This window comes from Mus pahari, chromosome X (assembly GCF_900095145.1).
Source record: "Mus pahari chromosome X, PAHARI_EIJ_v1.1, whole genome shotgun sequence".
NCBI classification, from domain to species: Eukaryota; Metazoa; Chordata; class Mammalia; order Rodentia; family Muridae; genus Mus; species Mus pahari.
Genome location: NC_034613.1, coordinates 93,999,441 through 94,007,764, shown reverse-complemented (window position 1 = coordinate 94,007,764; position 8,324 = coordinate 93,999,441).

The following is an 8,324-nucleotide window of genomic DNA, read 5'->3' as shown; positions in this document are numbered from 1 at the left end:
GTGTGACCCAGCTCCTGTTATCCTGGGATCCTGTTGTCCTAAGATCCCGGGTGTGTTATAGTGAGTGGAAGTTGTGTCTCCTTTGAGGACCGTGGAGTTGACTGGTCTATTTGAAACCAAGGTAAACCTGAACTGATTAAAAGGAACCTGAGTCTTTTTGTCAGGAAAGGTTCTGGTGTCCTTGTTCCTGCTGTCACAGGCCCGTCACTTTTGGATTGGAGCAGCTGTTGTGTTCCACTCACCAGTGATCCTAAGATCGACTGGGCAGTCCACTAGGGACCATGGAGCTGTCCACTGAATCTGCGCCCTAGGTGGCCTGGTGCTGGTGCAGACTGGAAGGGGCTTGTGCCCTTGGTCAGGCTGGTTCTCTGCTGCCCTAGTGCTGTCTCAGGTTCTGTGTGTAATTGGATTGGAGTAGATGTTGTGTTCCACTCACCAGTGATCCTAAGATCACTTGGGCAGGCCCCTAGGGACTGTGGGGGTGTCCACTGAATCCGCACCCTAGGTGACCCAGTGCTGGTGCAGACCGGAAGGGGCTTGTGTCCCTGGTCAGGCAGGTTCTGTGCTGCCCTAGTGCTGTCTCAGGTCCCGTGCATGATTTGTTTGGAGCAGAAGTTATGTTCTACTCACCAGTGATCCTAAGATCATGTGGGCAGTCCTCTAGGGACTGTGGGGGTGTCTGCCCCCTAGGTGACCCAGTGCTGGCACAAACCAGAAGGGATTAGTGCTGTACATATTCCTTTATGTTCACTTCACCTCTCAAAACTACCATACTAGAAATGGGCTAAGATTGATTTATTTATTTATTTATTTATTTATTTATTTATTTACCTACTCTTCTCATAGAAGCAGCCACTAGTCTATATATATTTTTCCTAGTTCTGGTTTGTATTTTTACTTTATTTTTTATTTTTATTAGATATTTTCTTTATTTACATTTCAAATGTTATCCCCTTTCCTGGTTTCCCCTTCAAAAATCCCTTATCCCCTCCCCCCTTCCACTGCTCACTAACCCACCCACACCTGCTTCTTGGTCCTGGCATTCCCCTACACTGGGCATATAACCTTCACAAGATCAAGGGCCTCTCCTCTCATTGATGTCCTTCAAGGCCATACTCTGCTATGTATGTGGCTGGAGCCATGGGTCTCTTCATGTGTATTCTTTGGTTTGTGGTTTATTCCCTGGGAGCTCTGGGGGTACTGGTTGGTTCATATTGTTGTTCCTCCTATGGGGCTGCAAACCCCTTCAACTCCTTGGGTCCTTTCTCTAGTTCCTCCCCTGGGGACCCTGTGCTTAGTCTAATGGTTGGCTGAGAGCATCCACCTCTGTATTTGTCAAGCACTGGTAGAGCCCCTCATTGAGACAGCTATATCAGGCTCCTGTCAGCAAGCACTTGTTGGCATCCACAATAGTGTCTGCTTTTGGTGGTTGTATATGGGATGGATCCCCAGGTGGGGCAGTCTCTGGATGGCCTTTTCCTCAGTCTCTGCTCCACTCTTTGTCTCTAGGGCTAAATTCTTATAGTACATATAAAATAACGAATACAAATATTTATTTTGTCATGTTAAGTGGTTAAGGGTTAAAAAGAAAAAATAGCCATTTCATAATATAATTTTGGGGGAAATATCATACATTTAAGGCAACTTCTTACTTTTCCAATTATAAAAAAATAAGCATTCCCCTAAAATACTTCTAAAAAATCTCATCCTAATAATGTAGACCAAACTTACATGTGCCAATAGTTTTTGCTAAGATTTCATACTACAAAAGAGATAATTTTCTTCTCTAAAATGAAACAAAGTTACAACAATAAGAACTTTCTGAGTATCAGAATTAACAACACCTGACAGTTGGATATGTTTGTATTACAATATATACATTAAAATAATAAATTTTAGCAATAATATTTTTGGTTTGTACTGTGACTGAGGATTTTTAAATTTTGTATCAATTAATTTAGTTATTTACTTAACATCCTGATTGCCCTCTACTATGTCCCTCTTCTCCTCCCAGTCCCACCCTTATAAATCTCTGCCCCTGGATAGAAGAGGACAATTATAGACTGTTGTAATAAATATTTAATCTCAATCTAAGCTCTCTTCACTGCCTTTGACTATCCAGTTCCCAGACAAAAGACACACAAGTTTTATATATTTCATAAGCCTTCAAAGCACTAGATCTGAACAGATATCTACCCTCTAAGCTATTAGAATCTACTTCCCTATCAATTACCTAAGTTATAATTTGCCACTTTATATCTGGGCCTCACTTAACTCCAAATGTTCATGTTTTTATGATGTACCTACCCCATGGCATTTTCTTTTCTCTCCTAGTCATCTCTACTCTTCTCCTGACCCAAGCCTGGGGAGCAAAACTCCACCTATTGACCAGCAATAGGCTGTCAGCATCTTTATTCAACCAATAGTTTTAAATTAAGGAGCAAGGCCACATAGCATCACCTGGTGTGAAGATTCTCTTGTCCCTGTGGCAACCAGATCTTGGAGGCCAGTATTAGCATTACAATGCATAGCAAAAGGCCAAACCTTAATAACAGAATGACCTAAAAAGTAATTGTTCAATAACAAGAGATATTCTCTCAGGGTAGCTAGATGCCTAGAGAATTGATTACATCACATTTGATGTGTTACACATGGATATCCATTTATTATGTAATTTACCAAAAAATGTTTTTCCCATCATTTTTGAAATTTACTTCTTAGATTTTGAAAATTGGATTGGAATACCTTTTTTTTTTCTGTGTAAAAATATACATGAAATAATGTATGGTTCCTCACTCATGCAGTGCTTAGTAAATGCTAGCTAGCTGTTTCTAAGAATTTATCTTAGTTCAGAAGTGCTTCCTTTCACTTCCTTCTGAATTTAGAATAGATTTTTTATAGCCTTTTATCTGAATGAAGTTGCTACTTGAGATACTGAAAGATGGTTGTCAGAGATTGTTCTTGGCATAGAGTTATGCCTCAAGCTGAAAAGAGGCACATCAACACATAGTTGGTGTGTTGCATCCCCAATGACGAACCTGTTGTTTCAACTGTTTTGATATTGGTGGGTCATGCTATTCTTTCTGTTACCCAGGTATATGATGCAAAATAGACATAAGATGGGGAGAAAATGGGAGAATAATTTATGAAGAGGAAAGGCTCATTTCTTCAAACCCTAGAAGGAACTTTCGCTAACACTTTCATGTAGGAAGAGAAATATACATCCATTATTTTGCTGGGCTGTATGTAATTGTATATAATTTTTTTCTGAACTTGTTAGTTAATAATAGTAATAAACTTTTATGAATCTGCAGCAAATGACACTCATGACAATGATATAATTATGTTTAATATATGATCTCAACAAAAAACAAAGTAAAATTAACATGGAATTAAATTTTACATGCCTATATTTTAGAGTAGTAAATTACTGAATAGGCAGTGCTAGACTGTCATGAACTAAAATTTAGTTTATAATTTATTTGTTTCCTTGATTTTTGAATTAGACTCCAGAACGTCCTACAGTTTTTATAATATATAGTATTTTCATTTGACTTGGTTATTGTCTGCGGGGCTGATTCAGTTGCATATGAGTATAGTTTGATGTTAGGAGTCATAAGAGCAGTTTAGAGAAAGAAAGAGAAACAGGCAGGCAGACAGACATATATGCAGACAGAAAATGGCTTTGCAATTCACTGTGTTCCTTTAGAATACCAAAATTGCCAGCAAAACCATCCTTTAGACCACTCTTTTCCACAAAGGTTTCATGAATACTAATGAAAATAGTAGTTCATAAGATAAAAATTCTTTCAACTGAGGGGGGTGCTGTAGGTTGTTAAAGTGATTATTTTCATTAGAATTTCTATAAACCTCTTTTTAAAATCAAGGATCACAAAATCTGGATGTTATTACATTTTGAATTTTTATTAAGTAAGCCTTTCACCAAAGCTTTTTATGTGAAAAAGAAACTATTAGAAAACAGAATTACTCTCTTAATGCTGAATATTTTGAAAAAGCCAGGTGAGGAGTTCACCATCTCAAAGATAAGGTTTATAAACAGTAATGAATGGTACTGTGAATGGCAGATGAGGAGCACATAACCCCCTAAAATTATAAAATTGTAGAATGTCAGAACTGGAATGAATATTAGCCATTATATGGACTCTCCTATCAGGAATATTTGAATTTTAAAAGAGAAAGAATTTCATAATTATTCAAAGACCTTCAAGCCCCATAGGAATGCATTCACAATGCCTGGCAGAGATATTCAGACTTTGAAAGCTACGACTTTTAATGTTGACCTTCCAAAGCAAAGAAGAATGAAGAGGAAGAAAAATGTTTCCATAGCATATGGAGAAAAAAAAATCTTGAAGTCTTTTTATCTTCTGGATAAATTGCAGATAGAAAAGCAGAAGTAAATATGCAGAAGGAAGAAAGCACACAACTCCTCTATGGATCTGTGAATAATCATGTTTGCTTATGATAATGCAATGTTTTTAAGGGTGAGCACTCAGCGGGAACATTATAAAAAGTAAAAAAAAAAAATAGAGGGAGCATAGAGTTGTTAAATTACATGTGTGGTACTGCCATGGTGTCTATACAATATTATACATTGGTCCAACTAAAATTTGTAATACTAAGAGAGAACTGTAATATAAACTGCAAAGTTGGAGTGATAATGATTATGTGTCAATGTTAGTTCACCAGTTACAAGAAACGTACTGCTTTGGTGTTTGATATTCATAATAGGGCAAGGTAAGCATTTCTGTGGATAGAATGCATATGTGAAATGTTTGTAATTCTAGTTCAAAATAGTGTTACATTAATTGTTCCTTTAAAAATTTTTTATTAGATATTTTCTTTATTTACATTAATTGTTCCTTAATCTTATAATAAAGTAAATTTGGGTGGTTTTATAAGGTAAAGAACCTTATTTAGTTCTTCATCCTAGAGTTTCAATGGCACAATACAATAACTAACTTGGTCTTTTTGAAGGCTTTGTGACATGTAGTATCATAATGGCATATATATATATGATATATATATATATATATATATATATGATAAAAGAATCAAGTCACAAGCCAAAATGGCTTTGAATACTGTAATCTTCTAATTTCTTTAGTGGACATGCCTCCAGTTGACCCAAAAATCTTCTAGTAGGGTCTACTCTAGAGGAATTTTAATCCAGCAACTTGGCTACTCTGGCAAAGGATCACATCCCTATGTCTGTGTGATCTGGCTGGAATATAGACATGCTTTTAATCCCAGGAGACAGAAGGAAGCAGATCTCTGAAATGAAGGCCAGTCTGGTATATATCAAGTTTCAAGTAAGAAAAGCTTAGGTCTGGGCATGGTGGTACAAACCTTTAATCCCAGCACTCAGGAGATAGATGCATGCAGATCTCTGAGTTAAGTTCGTGGTAGTTCAGTCTGTGGATTTCAGAGGCAATTTTTACAGGAGCAGTTTTACAGAGACAGGTTGAAGAGAAAATATGCTAGATACAGGTGAAGACGGAATTACCCAGAGAATGAAAAGGAGTCAGAAGATTAGAACAGATTGCTAGAGTTAGAGGTCAAGCAAAACAATTCAGTGAGAAGCTGAGAGAAGTCAGATTGAATCAGTCAGTTTAGAGAGGAGTTTGTGCCAGAGCATCTGAGTTGAACCAGTGAGCCAGAGTTCAGAAAGAACTAGAAAGGGTGAGCTTTTTCAGCAGCAAGGCTCTGAGATAACAATTAAATCAGGCGAATAAAAGTTATGTTTATACTCTACCTCTTGATATGTAACACATTGAGTAGAATCTTGTTTGTGTGCAAGCTACAGCATATCAAAAGTTTAAAGAAACACAATTTTAATTTTTGAAGATGTTTTCCCCCAGAGGACTGGAAGAATCCTTATTTTAATTAATTAATTAATTAATTAATTAATTAATTAATTTTCATTTTTTATGTGTATGGTTAGTTTGCTTGGGTGGATGTCCATGCATAACATATGTGCCTGTTCTCAGATGCCAGAAGAGGGGATTGAATCCTCTAGAACTTGAGTTACAGACTCCTGTGAGCCTCCATGTGGGTCCTGGCAGTTGAATCCAGGTCATTTGAAAGAGTACCCAATGCTTTTAACCACTGAGCTGTCTCTTCAATCCTGAAGTCTTATTTAAATTACAAAGCAAGAAGTCAGAATCCAAGAGTTGGTGTTGATGTTTATTTTTTTCTGTGAGAATGTTGGTTTTCCTTTGTCTAAGTGTTCTTGCTTCAGGAATTTTTCTGAAGCATATATTACCTAATTTCTTGAAGATGAATAGAAATAGAAATATAGGATAAAATCTGGGAAAAATAAGATATTTAGGGATTGCTTGTCATGGAGCACAGACCTGAAGTCTTATATTGGACTTTTTTTTACTGCTAAATAATGTGAGGCCACTGATTCGAAAAGATAGAAAAAAAACAACAGAGAAAGAAAGGTAGGAAAGAGCAACAAGGAAATAAGGTATAACTTACAAAGAATGTTATTTTAAGTCTAGAAGTGCAAGACATATCAATTCAGTCAGTGGTATATAAAAATAGTTTAAAATTTTCATCTGTACTGAATATGAACAGAATATTTCTTCTCATTATTTTTAATATTATAGTATAACAACTACTTATGTAGTGCTTAAATTGTTCTAGGTATCATAAATAGATGATTTAAAGAATGTAAAATTCATGAAAGATATATGGGTATATTATGCAATTTTATGTAAAGGACCTGGACATCCTTGGCTTTGGAAGCCTAGAGGGAGCCTGTAACCAGTGCTCCAAGAATACCGAGGGACAATTCTATCATATATTATGACTTTGGTTCTTATTTATCTGTGACGTGTGTGTGTGTGTGTGTGTGTGTGTGTGTGTGTGTGAGAGAGAGAGAGAGAGAGAGAGATTGGAAAACATGGTTGCTACCATGTCTACCATGTCTACCATGTATGTGTGGAATTCATGAGATAACTTTGTGCAGCTTGTTCTCACCTTCTACTATGTGGGTCCTGAGGATCAAACTCAGGTCATTAGGCATGGCAGCAACTACCTTTACCTGTTGAACCATCAACAACTCTGATTGTTATGTTCTTTATAAATACCATTTTCTTTGATAAAATATATATTGTTACTGTCAACATTTTTAAATTAGAAAACTGAAAATTAAAAAAGCCTAATTATGTTCACAGAGCTATTTTCTTTCTAACAAAAGCATTCTAGATGACATATGCAAATTTATAAACATTTAATTCACATGACTAATGAATGTGGAAATAAAAACACATTCATGAAGACATCACTACTATCAATTCTATAAATATGATTAAGACATTGTAATGATTATTCTTGCCTCACTTATATTACTTCAGAATTTTTGTTGGTTAAGAACTGAAGATTTGTATTCTTAGCAAATTAGTACACAATGTGTGTTATTAATCAGCACTATGTTTTATTATAGAAGTCCAGAACTTATTTATTCTCTTAACTGAAAAATTTGTATGCTGTAAGAATCATTTGTCCATTTTCTACTCTGTTCAGTACTTCGAAATGATCATTCTACTCTCTGTTCTTCTGACTTGGAGTATTTTATGGTCCAGACATAATGAAATCATACAGTATTTATATTCTTGTGTCTGGTTTAATTCATAAAACATAATAAATTCTAAGCACCTGTATTTTTTAAAGTGGGAACTTTCTTCTTTTGTAAGACTGAATAATATTTCACTGTATATCTCTTCCATGTATATGTCTTGTTATGTATGGATATATTGACAGTTCATGCAAGGCAAGTCATAGATATTTTCATTTCTTTGAAGTCATTCACTGCCATAGGTTTTTGTTGTTGTTGTTGTTTGCTTGTTTATATTTTTGAAGCCTTGCATTCATTTTTGTTTGTATGCTTGTTTGGGGTTTCTCTTGAGACAAGTTTTCTCTGTGTAGTCCTGACTGCCAAGGAACTCGCACTATAGACAAGGATAACCTGGAACTCAAAGATATGCCTGCCATTGCCTCCCCATGCTGGAATTAAAAGCACATGCCACCAGATGTAGCAGACACCTTTAATTGTAAAGTCTCTAGACATGGTAGCAAGCAGATCTCTTTAAGTTGAAAGCTAAGCTGGGTTACATAGTGAGCCCAAGGCTTGTTGGCACTACGTGGTGAAACTGTCTCAAAACAAAACAAAGAAAACCTAAATATCAGCCGGGCGTGGTTGTGCATACCTTTAATCCCAGCACTCAGGAGGCAGAGGCAGGTGGATTTCTGAGTTCGAGGCCAGCCTGGTCTACAAAGTGAGTTCCAGGACAGCCAGG